This window comes from Poecilia formosa, unplaced genomic scaffold, assembly GCF_000485575.1.
Source record: "Poecilia formosa unplaced genomic scaffold, Poecilia_formosa-5.1.2 Scaffold32, whole genome shotgun sequence".
NCBI classification, from domain to species: Eukaryota; Metazoa; Chordata; class Actinopteri; order Cyprinodontiformes; family Poeciliidae; genus Poecilia; species Poecilia formosa.
In genome coordinates, this window is record NW_006799971.1 from 3,173,415 (window position 1) to 3,192,705 (window position 19,291).

Below are 19,291 nucleotides of genomic sequence, written 5' to 3' on the forward strand. Positions count from 1 at the left end.
CTGAAGGAGTAGACAATGTAAAGCCTGTATGAACACGTCATCATTAATCCGATGTCTTTGTTTGATTCTTTCAGAATTTCAACATCAACATGTTTTAATCTTTTGCTGTTGTTTTTCTCAGAATATAAATGCTTATATTTCCAATAAGGAGTAATTATCAAACTCAGCCTACAGCAGCTATTGAAAAGATAAGTGTCATTGGTGTATGTGGTCATTTAGGTCTTAAAACCTTTATTTCAGTCATTACAGACTCTGACTTGTGGGAAGAAAAAGACTTGTGAGCATCTCTGACTTATCCACAACATAAAAGAACCGAGACAGACACCTCAATAATAGACACTGGGAAAATTGGCCCAATAATAAAATGAAACTATGCGTCTTGTTTTTAACTTGCTATATGAAACTAACAGACTTTCATCCTTTGAATAACTGTGGCTCAGTGAGAGACATCTGCCAATGTAGTTACACTGAGACCTGAATTGCCAGTCTTTGTACGTGTGAATTTCTGTGTATTTTTAAAAATGTGGTTTTGGTGTGAAAATGCTGTAAGTGGTCAGTAGTATCAGTAAAAAAAAAAAAAAAGAAATGCACAATATAAATTCAGTTTACCATTTAGGGAAACTTATCTTGTGGCATTAAAATTCATTCAACAAAGACGGTTCTTTCAGGTTCACTCTGAGCCGCAAGCAACAAGCAGGGAGGCAGACTCAATGTCAAATAAATAAATATGCAAATAAAGAAAAAAACTGAAGCCACATCAAACTGTAGAGAAACTTGGCAAGTTCTTGCTAGATTTAAATAAATTACGCATTTTTAACGTGACAGCCTCAAATTTAAATCAGATTTTAAAAAATGGTTTTAATAATTAGAACAAAGCATTATAAATGAAAAAAACATGGCTGAGCTTTGAAACTGAAACAAGATACATTATAAATAAATTAAAATCTTATATCTTGGCCATCTGAATACTAACTTGTCAGTTTTTAATTTTTGGAGGATATGCTACTCTCGGTTTTCCACAGTCGATGAACTAAACAGTCTCTGATTTTAGAGCAGTGAGGTCATCTGAGCATTATCAAGCTCCATTAAATCATTTAATTTACTGTTTGGCAGCAGCTTTTTGCAGCTGTAGCCCCTAAACGATGAAGCAAACTGCACATCCACACATTTCTATGATTTATAGCTATATTAGAATGTTCTTCACGAATTGTAACAAATTAAATACTTAAAATTTCCTCTAGTACATTATTTAAAAAAGAAAATGTAATGTTATTGATAAATATGGATGAAAAATGTCTAACGCCACATGATAGCATCGTCTCACTTAAAGCAACTTTCATAGGAAAGGTTGAATATGTAAGGTTGAAACAATTAATCTGCTTAATAGTCATGATGAATCGATTATTGACATCAATGTCAACTAATTTAGCAACCGATTAAATTGTTAACTAGAGTAAACAGACTCAGGGGGTCAAGGGGAGTCAATTGGCAGTTTTGTAGTGTTAACCTCAAATCCAATAACGGAATCCTTTGTCATTGTGTTTTAGGCAATAACATGTTTATTTTCTTATTTTACAAAAGGAACTGAATTATTTATTAGCATCTTTTGACATATTTCTAATGTTGTAAAATGTTGCTATTGGTTTCCACCAGTAGCAACATCCTGTTGTTGATCACATGACTCGTCACACAAACAAATCGTTTCCATTGTAGTTGTGCAAAATACGCTAATTTCCAATCAGCCGAAAAACAAAAAACACCTCATCCTACCACAAAAACAAGCAATCGAAAATCATGAGGTTTTTTTTTTTAAATTGGCAAATTTCTATTAAGCAAATTTTACAATTTACAAATGTAATGATTGCAATCTGTTTAATAATGAATGAAGATCTCATTCTATCCTGGAAACATGAAAACTAGGACACAGAATAACTTCACTGCATATATGAAGACATGCAGCAGCACAGAACCCTGTCAGCCCAACAGAGATTAACTGCATTAGTTAGAAAGTCTGCTCCCAAACATACTATGCTACAATCAAAATAAAAATGTATGTGCAAAAGCATGCGCCTGAATGCAGCTTAAATCAAAGGAAAGTTTTAATATATTAAAGTACATACATACGATATTAAAGGAACCTTCTCCTTCCTGTCCTCTTGCTCGGCTTGTAAACAAACTTTTCTCAGCTCCTACTGCAGTCATGACCAGAACTGTTCAAGTCCCCAAAAGTCTGCAGTAACTATTGGAAATTACACGATTTCTGTACATCCATAGAGGATTACAAAATATGTGAAACTTTTAACCAGGTTTTTTTCTCTCTCTCTCCACATAGCTCCTCAACAAATTTTCATCCCAAGTGAGACTGAGTTCAATGTCAGGGGAGCACATTAGCACAGCCCTGTACCTGGACCTGAGTGCAGCAAGCAGGTGCAGATTTCCACTGGGAGTCATTCTGGATGGAGGGGAAAATAAAAAGGCCGCAGTTTTTTGACTCCATTTACCTCTGCTAAGATGCGCATTATTCTAGTTGGGGCAACGAGAGTTTTCACAGCACAATAATCTTAAGAAAGAGGCGAGGGCTTAACTCTATTTACATTTAAAAACAAAAATGAATGACAGGGTCTTCTTGCTTTTTCATCGTATGCTGCTACAGTAAAATTATGCAAGGTGGTGATTGCCACAGTTGCAATAATACTATGTAAACTTAAACATATTTTTGTCTAAAACAAAAAAAAGTGCACTTTTTATTTTTAAAATTCTATTAGCAGTGGGACTCAATTAATAATTGAAACACACAACCTGTAATTAATTAACCCCTTAACCCTCACCCCGTAAATCACCAAAAACGGCTGAAAAGTTACACCCAAATTAAATCATCTGCCGTTCTTGAACAATTCTCCCCCCTTTCCAGCTCCCCAGACCCCACTCCCTCCCCCGCACTCTAACGATACGCTAGCCCCCCTCAATGTCTCTCCTTCGCGCCCCTCCTTCTTCATTTTGCTCATCACAGAGTGATGCCTGGAGCTAGCATGCTAATGTTAGCCAACGAGTTAGGCTATCAGCTCCTAAACCGAACAAAAACAAGCTGTTTGCAGCTTACCTAGTCCAGTTTTTAAACAGTTTCACCTTAAGTTTATTTTGGCATTTTTTCACAAACCATATGTGCAGTACGAACAGTTTTTGTAAAAACTGTGCAAAAAACAAAGTGTAAAATTTTGAAATCCTTTAACCACAGCTTTTAGCTTATCGCAACTGGAGAAAAAACAGTTTGGCATAAATTAAGAATATGTATATTAGCATATCCTTAGTATATGGATATTAGCTTATACCTCATTCCATATTAAGGATCTATCTGTCTACATATCTATCATTGTGTGTAATTAGTGTTTTGATGCGTGCATCTGAGTCTTGTCTGTTCTAAACTTTAGAAACTTACAATGAAATACACAAAAAAATTGCACAATTTTAAATCTTTGTACAGCTTGTTAGCAGAAATCAACCTATATGGCATGACTTGCATGCTACAGGAAGCCTCCTTTTACATATTTTTTGCACTGTGATGATAAAAAGATTAAACATTTTGGTTCCCTTGAGCTCCCATGTTGATTAACACCCTAAGATGCACTCTGTGCATTTCTATACTTCCCATGCTCCAGGCTTACACGTGAATTTCTTCTCTCCTCCTCTCATTATATCATTCCCAGATGTGAATTATTTGATGTCGACAAAAAAGGAGAAAAAAGCAGTTTCATCTTCAGAGTATTAACTTCTTAAAAAAAAAACAAAAAAAAAAAAAACATCCACCATCCAAAGAGTGGCACTAATTTTAGACAAAATGCGGAGCAGGCAGGATGAGCGGGATGAGCTCCACATGGCTGATGTAATGATATACTGTTTGAGTATTCAGAATTAGTGCAAATAAAGTCAGACTCTTAAAGGCCATGCAAATAGGCTCATCTGTGCAGATATTAGCATAATCAAAAATCAGATTTCAGCTACATGAACATCACACACAACACATAAATGAATTGTGATTAGAATTACATTTGAAGCAGCTGACAAACAAGCAGAAAGACAAAGTGTACAGTAAAACATACAGGTATAAAAATTTAAACAATACATTTCTACAGACACTTACAGTTTATGTATATTTTCTCTAAATTAGAAGTGTCCCATAAAGTTTCCTCTGATTCATATAGTTACTTCTTGACATCCATGAGCGGCTTTAATTAAGTGGCACACTTATTAAAAAAAAAAAAAAGAAAGAAGCAAAACACTACTTAGTTTCGGTGTTTATAAATCTGGGTGATTAGAGCAAAAGCAGTGTGACTAATAAAGGATTACTTTGGTGCAGTTTTAAAATGTATCTGTAAATACAGTGGAAGGACTCCGCTCTCTGGTTTCTTAATTAATCTGGTTTCTTCAACGTATTGAAGCTGCTTCACGGTCTCATCGGAGGCATTGTGACTGCAAAAAATAAATAAATAAAGCTCATTTTAATAATAAAAAAAGGAGCCCTGTTTGAAAAAGTTAACAGAAAAGTCACAGTGATCACCAGTCAAACTTCACATCTGCACATTCTCTACAGAAACGTCACGAGTCAGTTTAATTAGGACCAGAGGGGTTTCCTCCTCAGCATTAAAGTCAATCGTTTGTGTTTTTGGAGCCTGGAGACCGGAAATATCTGACATTTTGCACAATCCTGGGCATCTGTGCCAATATGACCAGAATTTGAACGGGAAAGTCTCCTGTTGCTCTGCACCTCGGGCAGAATAAAACTGGCAGAATAAAACGAGACAATATTAAAGGCACAAACCTTCATCACGGCTCCTGGAGTCTGCCATACATATTTATATAATTCCCTTGAAACTGAGCAAAAATAAAGAATGGAGGTGTTTTAAATAAGTAAGAATGAATGATTAAACTTTAGTGATTTCTCCAACGCGCTGCTGGTGTGGTAGTAAAAACAACAAACTGCTGGCGAGGGGTTTCTCTTACGAGAGGTTAAACTTTAAATTTATGATAAACATCTATCTAAAATAGGTAAAATCTATGAGAATAGTTTAATGCGTTATTAACCTGCTGACGGTAATCTGTGTCAGTTTTGCCAATTCTTATCCACACATTACCATTTTATAATCAGCCTACGTCCATCTGGAAGCAAATTATTTTGTATCCATGAGTTTAACATGAGTTATTTCTCTTGATAGTAAAGTATTCTGATGAAATCCAGCGATAAGCAATGCTATGTACATTCATTGTCAATACTTGCCAGAGGGCTGGTACCTATACTCATTGACACCCTGCACAAGAATAAGTCATAATATCTACCTATATTTTTAAAATGTCATACTTAAATGATGTGTTGTTTTTGGAGGGTTGAAAATTACACTCAGTTTCCACTAAACATGGTTCTGGTTGTCATTTGGGTCAGCCTGTCTTATAAAAGTGAGAAGATGGCGTCTGATCTTCCTCTTGTTGGTAGATATTTAGTGGAATCAAAAGAAAAACATTTCCTAACAGTGGATTATAAGCAGATTATTTGAAGTGGTTATATTCATACTTCTGTTAATCCATAATTACGTATGGCTGCTTAAAAGTACACAGCCATTTGGTGTCCCCCTAGGTTCTGTTCTGAGCCCCTTCTGCTTTCATCATATTTGTTCCCTCTTTGTCAATTTTAAAGACTTTAAAAGGCAATAAGTTACATTACAGAACGTTTGTGTCCAGCAGATCCCGGAGGTCTTGGGTGCAGGCGCTACTGATAGTACTGTGAACCACTTCATGTTTTTTTTATTTTTGACTGTGTGCTGATATGGAAGCAAAAGCAGTTTTCTAACATGGATAAATCTGTTAGTTGAGGAACTTTTGGAACTGTATATTAAATATGATTAAAAAAAATTCTATAACTGCACTTTTGTTAATTGGATATAATGTAGAATACGTTCAGCTGTTTATGAGCTATTGCTTTCCATTTTGTTGACCACAAAAATGGACCACATTACAGGCGTTTTTCTCCTAAGCATGACAGCTGCTGTTGAAAACCTCACATACAATAAGCAGCCTGATTAGGTAAAGTGGCAGCACCTGCTGTAACTTTAGTTTTTCTGTGGCCTCCAGCCAAAAACCTGATATCAGACATTTCTTCCCACGCACCGAGTTCGTTTCCAGCTCAGTAGCTGCCCTAACACCTCATTCTGTCCCTGCCTGGTGCTTCGATCAGTTATTCGCCTTTGGCTATTGATTCTGTTTGCTCCCACTGCTGACTCACGTTGACACGTATGAGGGCTGTTTTTCTATTATGTACACATAATACTATTTTGATTTTTAATTACTTGAGAATTTGTTCCGTAAAAACAGTACAGTAAGTGTTGAGGGCAAATCAGCGATTTTTCCTCGTTGCCTTTGGTTATGACTCTTATAATGATGTCATTTCCAGATGAAAAGTACCCATTGTGGTGCTATGTTTACATGTAGCAATTAACAATTATTGATTATAGCTGTTAATTGCCGACATTCTCATGATAGTTTTACTGTCACTTTGACGTTATCTTGCTTGAAGACACTTTCAAATTGTATAGGCAAGACGTTTTATACAGTTTTTTAATATGTAAAATCACCAACTCAACTTCATCTTTGAAGAAAGCTGCACAAATATGTGCTACAGCATGAGGGGAGGGGTTAGCTAGCTATCTAGATCACTCTAAATACATTAAGTTGTGACAGGTTGATGCTAACAAGTAATAAACCTAGGAATTTACACATGGACTGGTGAATCCATAATAAACTATTCTCTCAAATAACACACACACAAAAAATATGAGAAATTGTTGTCAGGGTCAGGAGGAATGATGTGTCAAAGAATGTATTGGGACTTGTTCTCTCTTAAATGTGAAATGCTCTTTAACTGAATGTTTGCAAATTTTAGTCTTCTTTCAAAATACAATTTCATGACAATGTGACATCTTCAGGGTTAAACACTGATCTTGGTCTTCACAGTAATAGCTCTATTGGACATTTTATTTTAAAAATTTGCTACAATTTGTTATTCTTTATAATTTTCTTACTCCTGTTAAATAGGTCATAAGCTTTCAATAGCTGAAAAAAAAAGTAAGCATATCTGAAAATCATAAGGTTGTGTGATACAGGTAGTTTCACTGCTAACTCCAGTCTGGACATTAGTTTAATACAAGTTGACCTTCCTTGTTCATCTTTTATACCACATGTTGAATTCATTTTCCCATCTCTAGTCATTTTTTCCTCCTCTCTTTCATTTTCTTTTCTCATCCCATAATGTTAATTATCATTACCCATTTTAGAGAAATGTTCTCTTCCCTTTCTCCCAGTGTTACCATTATCCTTCCTGCTGTTTCTCTCCCATTCTTTATGGGCCTAGCATCAATAATTCACAGTCCCCTGCAGAGACCGGCTCTTGGTGGACTTATTAAACATGAGCAGGAGAGAAAGACTGAGAGTGATTGCAGAGGTCTGAGAGAGATGCACGGGAGCGGAAATAATGGCAATAGAGATGAATCAGTGTTTGAAACATACTCAATACAGACTGGGGAAACGCAAGGAGGAAGAAATTAGTTCTCGGTGTGATATCCAATTTGTTGTGGATGCATGCCGTTCGTTTATGACAGCCAGTTATAAAGTAAAGCTGTCACCAGTATCTCAAAAACACTGGGCACTCAAAACTTAAAAGTGTGGCACTTTTCTTGTGAAAATTTTGAAAGATCAAATTTATTGTGCCAAATAATTTGCGCTGAATCGCTTTTGAAAAAAGAAATTGAAACAAAATGAGTACGGTTAAACATACGTTTACCCCGTTGGTTCACACGTTTTGTGCAGGCGTGAATCTGGTGCGGACTAAACAACTGGATTGCGAAGAACTATTTATAGTTAATGCAAAATGTATTAAATGACTGAAACTGTGACAAGCAAGGCTGGATTGGAGGTTTTATCTCAATAGAGCTGGATAGTAAGGATGGTAACAAAAACAAATTGTAGAAACCTACTGTTTGAGAGCTGCAGCATAATGTCAGAGCATCATTGAATGTTTTGTACTTTTGTATTTTTGTTTATTTCTTTCTTACTTTTCATGTATGAAAAGGGCCTGTTATGCAGCCATATGCCAACTTCAATCTGCCTTGGGGCGTATCAAACTCCTTTTGATAACTAATAATTTGAACTTTCTATTTTACATCAGGAAAGTGGTTGCCTGATTGAAAACAATATACTGTTACGGCCAGTGGCCTTTTCTGTGTTTGTTTGTTGTTTTCAGTGGCTAATCAGATTGACTTCACCTGGAAGTGGGTGCTGCCCTGCTTGTCCTGTGCCACATCCTGAGGCCTACCGTGATTGGGTCATCAATTGCCGGCTCCACCAATCACTGTTGAGTCCTCCCTTTAAGAACCAAGGACATCCTGGGAGAAGTCGTGGCTGTTTCTTTGTTTAGACAGCTTGCTGTTTAGACAGGTGTTTGACTGCTGTAAACTTGTTTTGCTAGCTCTGATAGCCTTTGTTAGCTTTGATAGCTCTGATAGCCTTTGTTAGTTTTGATAGCTCTGACAACCTTTGTTAGCTTTGATAGCTTGTGTCACTCACTTTGTCCCTGTGAGGGATCTTTGAATCTCTGTTAGAGATTTGTAGTTTGTTTTGTGTACCCTGTTCTGAAAGTCTAATTTTGTTTGGTTAAGTTCTTTGATTTACAACTGATTGTTTTGTTTAGTACCCTTTTGTTGTAAGTCCCTACATTTTGACTATTGTTAATTTTTACCCTCTTTATTTTTGTTGAACCCAAACAATAAACCTCTGAATTGTTAAACCTTACCACCTAGGTTTCTTTAATGTTACTTCCCTTTCCCCTGGCCGAGCCGGGTCGTAGCATATACCAATACATATGTTTAAACTATAGGGCAACTTCTTACTCAGCTTAGTTAGTCTTTCCTTTTATAGGTCTGTTTGTTGTGACAGTTTTGCTTGTAGGTTAGTGTCATGTAATATTTCATGAAAAGAAGGAACTTTTAACTAAAAAAGAAGCTTTTAAGTGTGTGCATCTGTTTTGTTGCCTTGCTATGTGCTTTATCCCCATCACACAGTGGGCGGATGCAGCTGAACTCAAGCGACTGTGATTTATAAACCTTCTCTAATGTTCTACTGTTGGGTGAAAGAAGCATCACATTAATATTGTCTCTTCTGTTTAAATCTGCCACATCGTCTCTTTCCCATTTACTACGCAGTCACCCGTGAAGGAGTTTCTTCCCAGGAGTTTGAGTTTACTTTATGATGGTGTTCTTTTAGCGGTACTACTTTAATAACTACCTGATAATTATAACTGGACTTTTTGAAGTGTAATATTAGTTAGCTTCCTAGCTAACCAAAATGCCTAGCTAGCTATCTCTTTTCTTGGTGTTGTTGGACCTTGCTATACTTTTTGGATAAACCTAGGTCTGGAGTCAACTTTTGAAGTTCAATCTTTTCAGTAGAGAACTGTACTTTATTAGCTTACTAGTTAGCCAACGTGTCTTGCTAGCTAGCTCTTTTCTTGCTGCTGCTGGATTTTGCTGTACTTCTTGTTTAGTTCACTGCAAATTCCCCAGACTTCACCTGACCCTTTTTTCTGTTTCTAGACTTTTCGAACAATTAGAATTAAATTAGTATTTTAAATGAATAGTTTTAACAGAACCCAGTGTGGGAATACTACGTTTCTTGATTCGTTACATGATTTTCCTCACATTCCAAACTTCTGTACATGTGCAATGCACTGTGTACCAAGAAGGGAGTTAAACCAAATGCTACATTAATACTGGATTTTTTATCAAAGGTAATGTGAGAATCATGATTTTGCCTGATGTGTTGACAGATCCATTTTCGCCCTAGAAATCCCATCAAGTATACAGATTTTATATTTTGAGGCTTCAGATGATACGGTTGTTTGTTGAAAGGATGGTAACCCATTTGGACCTCAGCTGCCTGTTGCACACACTACGTTTCATTTATTTCGTACCACTGAGTGTTTGATTTTCAGAAGGGAAGTGTGAAAATAAACAAAATTAAAGCTCGTCTGCAGTAGAAATCCGATAACATACACACAGTTATGATGTGAAGGCTTCCACAGTTTTCATAGTTTTTGATGACATTGTGCAGTAGAGCTCACAATAATTTTACTTACAGCATTTCTTCTTTTGGAAACTTACAAAAATTAATATCTGATGTGCGAACAAATTTTACTGAGCAACCATTTGTATAATACCATGACAGTATGCATTGGTTCCTCCATGGGTTTCATGCTCTATGTAAAAGAAAAAAAAGCCTTTGAGATGAGAATATGGCAGGTGCTCGTCACGTCATCTTGCAATAAGAGACACGTTCATCTATTCTGGGTCGGTGGGAATTTGCAGGATGATAAATACCACATTAAGATTTTCTCTCTTTGTGTAATATAATTTATGTGTAAACTAAGCTGATCTGTAAACACAGAGCATCAGAACTAGAAATATACCATAAAAGGTCAGAGATGAAGTTATGGAGAAGTTTGAAACAGGGTTAGTTGACAGAACAGTATTCCAAGTTTTGGAAATAGAAACTGCAAGCCTATCAAGACGAAAGCCGTCCACTGCTGTGTCCGAAGCAGCTGCAGGAGATTCAACCTGAAGCTGCCGTCACACAGTTTCCTATCTTACTATGTATTAGCGATGGGCGGATTGATCTGAAATATTGATAACATCGACACCAAGTCAGTGCCTGCATCTGTATCGGACCAATACTAACGTGATAAGATCAATACTTTAGTTTCAGATTCCTTCTTGAAATATAATTTTTGTATTGTAGTTATACAACTCTACTGCAAAAAAGCTTTCTCCTCGTTTTGCTTCCACTGTTTTTAGAAAACAATAAATCTTCATTGTTTCTATTTGTCATGTAAATATGTCATTAAAGTATTTTGTAGACAATTACAAACTACCTAAATTCTGTCCGAGGTTCTTGCAAAGTAATTCAAATGAAAACCCACAAAAATGCCAAAAAGTCAGAAACTTTGGTGATTTTGATACTGATTATTTGTCATACTAAAATAATAATGAGTGTCGGCATTAGTATGGATATTGGTGATATATTTACTTCGTAAAAATACGTATCATACACATAATTCGTATCATACACCTCTACCATGTGGGTTATTTTCCTGTTGGGTGTCTATCAATACCAGGCAATCAAAAAATAAAAATAAAGAGTGTTTCAAAATAGTGGGACAACGGTACAAATATACAGCCAGAGCACCAATGCAATGTTTTAGATCAAAGCATAATCATGTCCAGCTAGAGACAGCTAATTATTATTATTTTAAGCAGTTTCTTAATGTGTTTTATCTGTACCTTCCAGCACCACTGGCCCTTTGACGACATTGATGAGCTTGATACGGCCCAGAAATGAAAACAAGTTTGTTGCCCCTGGTTTACTGTCAAAAACAGCTGAACAAGACCAGCTTTTGTATCTTAGGCAAACCCCCTCACAGGAAATGACTTTCTTGGCATGGTGCCAAATTGCTAACCAGTGCAATCTAATAACGCACTGAGCAGTTTTTAATCAAAAAGTGAAAACAAGGTTATTGATGTCTGAAAAACACAAGGTGCTACCATGAGTCACAGTAAAACGCACACGGGAAATAAGCATTAGTTGGGTGATCTAAACACAATGTTGAAGTTTTAACAAGGCAATTCATTTCTGCAAAACTGCTGCTCATATGTGAAACCATAATAATCAGGGTGGAACAAAACACTGCAGAGAAACGATGACAAACCTCAACCCCCATTTGAATCATAGATTTAGTTCAACTAAAGGAAGGACAAGTCACACATGTAAGGAAACAGAATATAGCTTTAAATGGGAGACAAATTCCCACCGTCTATTTGCAGCCATTAAAAGTAATTCTGATTTAACCTGAACAAAGACTGCACCATTTAATGACTTAAAGCATACCACCTGCTTATAAAGCAAAGAGATTAATATTTATCTGCATTGCTTTGAAAGCTTTGGACAGAGAGTTATGCTTTCATGAAGACTTCCTGTCTACTTCTTAGCTTCTTCGTTCTGACTTAATAATTAAGTCATGCTCCCGGCTCTTTGATGCAAATAAACATGCACAGATAATTCTCTCCAATTACTTAACAGTGAAGCAATTTACACACAGCTGATGTTACACACACACACTCAATGGGTTGCACCGTTCGGTCCATTTCTACATGACTGAGGCATCCGTGCTCTTTAATGATCCCTACTGACGCCTCCGGCTGCAGACATATTAGTGTCATATTAGGAGGAAATGAAAAGAATCTACCCAAAGGGCCGCCGAGCATCTCCATTTATTTTTGGCCTCTCCAGAAACGGGACATTCTAAAAAAAAGTGACACAGAAATTGGAAATGTGGCGATGGCCAGCAGATGCCGGCGACACGTTCAGTCAGCCGAAGACAGCGCCTCTGTCCTTGTGTCCACTTTGACGAGAAACTGACAGATTGTACGAGCACAGAGGCTAAAATTGAAGCACGGTTGCCGCGTGAAAGTTTGAGAGAGTGTTTAAAAGTCAAATTTTCAGACTTTGACAAGCGGCTAATAATCGGACGTCAGGATCTGCACCTGACAGCTAAAGCAGTTGTTAGGATTAATGTTTGGATTCTGGTTCTCGAGTGAGCCCATTTGAAATATCATGATTTCATTTGCATATTTACTTATAAAGGGATTGTATAAACTGTCATAAAGCAACATTCACCGTGACCGAATATTTACAAGAGCTTTTTTATTCTATAAACGTACCACAGTTCTGAAGAAATACTTTTCTTTTAGGATTTTGCTTCCTGATTTTTGATCACCTCCCACCAACATCTGGTTCTTCACATTCTCTGGTGAGAATCATTCATGCATCAGTCGTCTCTTTGGGATGTCATCTCTCCATTGCCAGGGCGCATAACTCCTGGGCCTGTTTGGTATTGGAGAAATTAGAGCCATTTAAACAAGGGTTAAAAACAGAAAATACTTTGAAAGAATAGACAAATGGAGCACTCAACCCTTTACTGCCTGAATTTATTCACAATTACCAAGCAAAAATAAATGTTCTGTTTTACTGTTAAGCAGCTTCTAATGTGAGTGCATTTGACAATATGAAAAAAATAAAAAAATTGAGAAAAAAATTAGGTATGGCTTTGTCCGCTAGATTGTGGCAAAATACTACCAATATGATTCTTAATATGTGTAGAATAAGCATCAACAGGCTTTAGTGGAGCTCTATATGCAAAACAACAATGGTTAAACACAAATGTAAAAACATATAAATATATATATATATATATATATATATATATATATATATATTACAACAATGTCCAAAGTTTGCATTTTTGTTGGCTTAATATAAAAATTTGTGAATGTAATAAAATTGAGAGTGATGAATACAGCAGGACCTACAGTCGGGCAGACAGGAGGCAGCTTGTGGCCTTCAGGAGCCAAGAAAACTTTATTTTAAGCTTCAGCGGTACAACTAAAACATATCTGCCTGGTAAGTCTTAAGTTTAGCACTCATGATGTTCTTGAAATAAACAATTCCTTCAAAATATAAAAGTTTGTTAATAAAAATAATTCCAAAAAAGGGGGCAAAAAAACTTTTTATTCCCCTATAAGCTGATCGTGTTTCCCTAAGAATCCACCAAACTCCAGGTTTAACAAATGCAGGTAGCAAACATGTGAGAGACAATATGAGATTTAAACACAAGAACCAAAAAACATAAAAGAATCCAAACTCCAACTAAATCTGTACAGTCTGATCCCAAAGATCAGACTGTGTCAGCTGTGTCCTTCCATTAGTGGATCTATGCTTTATGAGAAAACAGACTTTAGATTTGTCTTTTTTATCTACATCTATCCAACATTAGGAGCTCATTTTGGGAGTTTTAATAATACCATTTAATAGACTTGAATCAGCAGAAAACAGAACTTTTCTAGGTTCTCCTTTTGTCTGCTGATACTAGACATGTATATCACACCCATTACTTCATCCATTCACGTCCGTATGCAACACAAACCTTTACATCATGTAACTTAAACAACACAGAGACAACACCCAGTATTCACAGATGAAGATGAAACAGAATTTATTGATATTGTTCCATGTCAGTGTCGTGTCTCAAATTTACATCAAATACACCGCGAACAAAGCACATCCTTCAAATCTGATGCTCTGCTGAAAGCAGCTGGCAGCACAGTCAGGGCTTTTTGATGCCATGGAAAAAACTCTGTGTGAACGCGGCGTCAACTTAGTGGAATTAGGGTTTAGGGAACCGAACACACGAACAGAATAACGAGCTTTTTGTCTCGAGATGCTGACTCGCTTCCTTTACAAAACCCCGACTCAATTGTCAGGCGGGGGCACATTAAGCGATAAAGAATGCTGATTGATGTCAGAGAAGACTTTTTAATAATGCATTCTGCATCAAATTCACACCTCAGATAGAATTACTGATGCTCTCTCAAAGTGATGGGAGGCAACTCTGATCTGTTCAGAAAAAAGAGCACAGGTACAAGTCAATGAAATTAGGAAATTGTCAAAAAGTTAGTGTATTTCAGCAAATCAATTTTAAAAAGTTTAAATTGCATAATGTGAAGATGCGCCCCACATTTTGGGAACCTCTGCTTTAAAGCATCAATGACTGCTTTAAAGTTGTCAAGTAAGCAGTCTTCCCCTTGACTTCAACATTAAACACATAACATTTATGCATTTTTACATTTATTTATTTAAATTTTCTAAGACAAAATCAAAATTTTTGTTATAATTACATCTAACAGAAGACACCTGAAGTATAATCATTCTGTGTAACAATTCCATACATTTCACTTTTTTAATTAAGATAGAGGGATAAATTACCTATTTAATGTTACTGCAACTGTATCATAATTCGAAACAATTTCAATTTGTTGCATTTTTTTACTATTTTGAACGATAAAATTCAAGCGAGTTATTTTTTTCTTGCTTGTATTTTTTAAAATGTTAACAGACTTCATCCACAACAATAAACAAACAAGGAAAGTCGTTTCTTGAGTTGAAGTCCGTTTTCTTTTTTAAGAAAGCGATATGAGCAATCTTTTGTCTATTTGTCTTTTTTTCATGACAGGTCAAATTTGTTCTGGTGGATAAAAGCTTAAAACTAAACTAAATAAAGAATTATATAAAATACAACCCATGTGAGGGTCAAAGTGGTGACAGCTTATAGTTTTAATTGACCGTTATTTAAAAAAATATGTCTAATAGTAAAGAGAAAGCAGTGAGACATTTTTAACAATGTTGATCTAATCTTTTTTTTTCTTTTGCACAATAACTTTTGCAGCATTTCATTTAACGATTGATCTAAACTTAAACTTCACATGTTGTTGGGACTAAAAGACATGACACCACTAGTTTTATGGACTGTAGCTGATGCTTCCAAAGCGTAAAGCCATCAGGGCCCCTGGAGGCACACACGTGTCTGAAATTGTGTCGCAAAGACTTTTTTTACTTTTTTTCTTGAATCAGACCGACTACAACTCGACTATCGTAGGGCATCTCCTGAGAGCCCCGAGGGCAGAAGAAGTGAACTACGTTCACAGTCAGCATTTATAGTCAGGAAGAGAAGAAACTGTACTCTGAGTCTTTCAAAACTAGAACTCTTTTCTAAAAGGCTTATATATATATATATAAATAAAATCGGTGGCCTTTGATCAGCAATAGCAGAAGGGAATAAATGCAGCAAACAAAATTTTAAAAAGTGAGTAAAATGTTACAAGTTTTCATAGTTTTACATGCAATTAAAAACCTGTAGGGATTGTGAAAATAATAGATAAAATTCATAGGTCTCACACATTTGTAAAAAGCTTTTTAAAATATACTTTTTTTCAAACTACATAACTTAAATTAGATTCATTCAAATAAGACGTCAAGACTTTCAGCAAATAACATGAAGACTAAACCGAGTACAAAACATTTCCCTGTTAAAACCTGCTGAACTTTTCCTGAAGCTGATGCTAAGCATGCCAATTTATTTTATGAGAAATTTAAAATGGCCATTCAAATAATTTTGTCTCTTCTTTCAAAAACAGCAAAACCCCATTTTAAAGCCACTGCTCTCTCAAACCATCAACCCCTAGTATGAAATAAGGTCAATAAGTCCTTAGATGCTATTATTTGATCTTTTTCTGATGTACTTGTTAAAAGGAAGTGGCAATTGAGTAATCTGCAAACATGTTTCAAAAACTGGAGATTTTATCCTCCTTTTTAATTTATCATCTTTTCATTAGGTCAAAAAAAGAGAAAAATACTCATAAGAGGTGAATCTTATGCCTTTTTCCATCTGTACACTCGCTATCTCTTTTGTACCCATGTTTCCTCTTTTCTGTGGATGTCATGGAGAAGCTGTGTACTATGTGGCAAACTGTGTCAGTAGTTGAAATGTCTCTTGTAATGTCTCCTTTCCTCCTAATAAAAATATTCATAATAAAACAAAGAAATCTGGTTGAGCTGGTCTACAATCAATCACCCTGTATTACTTCCAGTCAAAAGAAAAATAAGTTGGTCAACTTAAACAACTGCTTTAAACCAATATCTGCCATGAGTAGGATTAAGTTTTGAGCTAACTGTAGAAACAAATAACTGTAATTTTTCCTCTGTCTATTTTACCATATCAGATCTTAATATGTAGAAATATGCTAACAATTTCTGTGAGAAAACTAGGACAATTTACAAGGGAAAAGTTCTTCTAAACACCCCTCAAGGTGAAAAACATAAATTCGTAGAGGTGACTCAATGTAAGAACTTAAAACTAGATAGTGTGTGGAGAATGCATGAGACATACATGAAAAAAGCCACTTTGCTAAGACCTTCTTTTGCAGCAGTACCAATGCTTTTGAAAAATATCTATTAACCAAGAATATCTCGGTTGGACAATATGTCCGTTCTTCACCAAAACTTTTCAGATCACCCAGATTATAAAGTTCACATCTTTATACCATTCCCCTCCAAGTCAGATTATTTACTAGTAATTAAATATGGATCTTAGCTTTGACCAACTCCTTCTGGGATGTTCATCTTCTTTGGATCAAAAACAACCTACAAAAAAAATCCTCAACAGTTTGAGAGTTGTTTAACTAAAAAGCAATTTACCAAGTCACCAGGAAGCTGATGACTTGGCGCTTACTAAAGTTTTGACTGTTTGATGAGATTTTCAGGGGTTGTGACCTGTTCTACTGAAATGTAATTGGTAACTGCTGGTAGAAGAGAGATTAGGTGCCATTTCCTCCTAAAATGAGTCGTAAGACACAGCTATGAAAGCCGTTTGAAGCGCCATAAAATCAGGACAGTGGCTTGAGCTTCAATTGTCCAACTGTGCTGTGTTATCTACCAACACACTTCGGTAGGATTAAGCACTGCCACCATAAAATAAAGAGTTAATATGATCGTTAATGACTCCTGACCATTTTTCCAGTCAGCAATATCCAAACGTAAAATAAATTAATATGTACAGTTTGCAAAAAATCCAGCAAATAGTCTGAATGGTTAGTGCTCCGTTGGTGCCATTAAAATTTTTCTTTGTGCAGTTTTGATTTCTGAGATATTATAAATTATTATTTAGGTCATCCAGAGTTCACCATCCCCCCATATTGCTCCAAAGCAAACCAAAGTGGGATACTTCGTTAGAGCTCTGTTTGTGCAGTTAAAACAATCATTTGTGCAGCTTTCCCTTATGATATATTAAAAGTTATAATTTTGGCCGATGACGTCACCAGCTGCCCCAATATTGCTCCAGACATCAACATTTTTGCTTTACCGCTGTTACGTCACTGCCACCAACTGGCATGTAATGTGGACCACAATGTCACCCAAGGATTATATTATACAAATGACTAAATCTGATTTTACTTGATTTGGTGCTTTCAGAGTTTAAGAGTCAGCCTGCATAAATGGAGCACTAACGAAGTAGCCCACTTTGGTTTGTTTTGGAGAAATATGGGGGGTGGTGAACTCTGAATAACCTAAAAAATAATTTTTAATATCTCAGAAACCAAAATTGCACAAACGAAAATTTTAACAGCACAAACCTGCACAAACGGAGCACTAACCATTCAGACTATTTGCTGGATTTTTTGATGTGGGTGGGGTGTCAGCTTCACACAGCTAGTATTAATATCTAGAAAATTGAATTTGCAAACGGTTCAGATTGGAGAAACAAAATTTGTTGTGAGAAAAGAAAGAAGCTTGTTTTAGAGGTCAGTCCTGAAACATTTAAAATTCCAAATTACATCTCACATTTTAGACAAAAATAAATTGGTGTCATGGTGACGCAGCATCTTCACAGAAAAGAGGTCTTCTTTGTTCTCAACCAGGCGCCTCTTTCTGTATGTCTGTTCTAGTGGTGTTAGTGTGGGGTTTTCTCTGGGTGCTCCAGTTCCCCCCAGATTAAAAAAATTATGTACATTTTGGTGATTGACAAACAGGCACATGAATGGGGGGGGGGTGTAGGGGGCTTGAGCACCTGCCCCTTTTGCTCCTTGACCCCAAGTGCCCTTTTGATCAATTCTTTTATTATTATTATATTATTATTATTATTTCCTAAGCCCTCTGTAATTTCATGTACATGTACTGAAATTACATCGCAAATTCTATTGTTTGCGAGTCTGACACTCCCCCATATTCTGACCTTTTATTCATCCATCCATATTGTTCTGCTTATCTGGGGTCGGGTCGCAGGGGCAGCAGCTTCAGAAGGGAGGCCCAGACTTCCCTCTCCCCAGCCACTTCTTCCAGCTCCTCCGGGGAACCCCAAGGCGTTCCCAGGCCAGCCGAGAGACATCGTCCCTCCAGCATGTCCTCGGTCTTCCTCGGGGCCTCCTCCCGGTGGGACGTGCTCGGAACACCTCACCAGGGAGTCGTCCAAAAGTCATCCTTACCAGAAGCCCAAGCCACCTCAACTGGCTCCTCTCGACGTGGAGGAGCAGCGGCTCTACTCTGAGTCCCTCCCGGATGACCAAGCTTCTCACCCCATCTCTAAGGGAGAGCCCAGCCACCCTGCAGAGGAAACCCATTTCGGCCCCTTGTATCCGTGATCTCGTTCTTTCAGTGATGACCCAAAGCTCATGACCATAGATATAGATGAGGGTGGGAACGTAGATCAACCAGTAAATCAAGAGCTTCCTTTTCTTTTGAGAACTTATCTTTTAACCTGCAGGGTTAGGGGAATGATTGGTTGAGTGTCCTCTGTACAGCTGGATTCAGG

At 36.7% G+C, this 19,291-nt stretch overlaps 1 long non-coding RNA gene across 1 annotated transcript; it reads right to left on the reverse strand.

Annotated features, from left to right (window-relative positions):
- Positions 1 to 3,116: 3,116 nt before the first annotated feature.
- LOC103136459 (uncharacterized) lies at positions 3,117 to 14,546 on the reverse strand. The gene is made up of 3 exons (XR_001661797.1): positions 14,494 to 14,546; positions 12,813 to 12,975; positions 3,117 to 4,467 (listed from the first exon to the last, which is right to left on the reverse strand). It is a non-coding gene; the product is annotated as an uncharacterized LOC103136459 (long non-coding RNA).
- Positions 14,547 to 19,291: the final 4,745 nt, after the last annotated feature.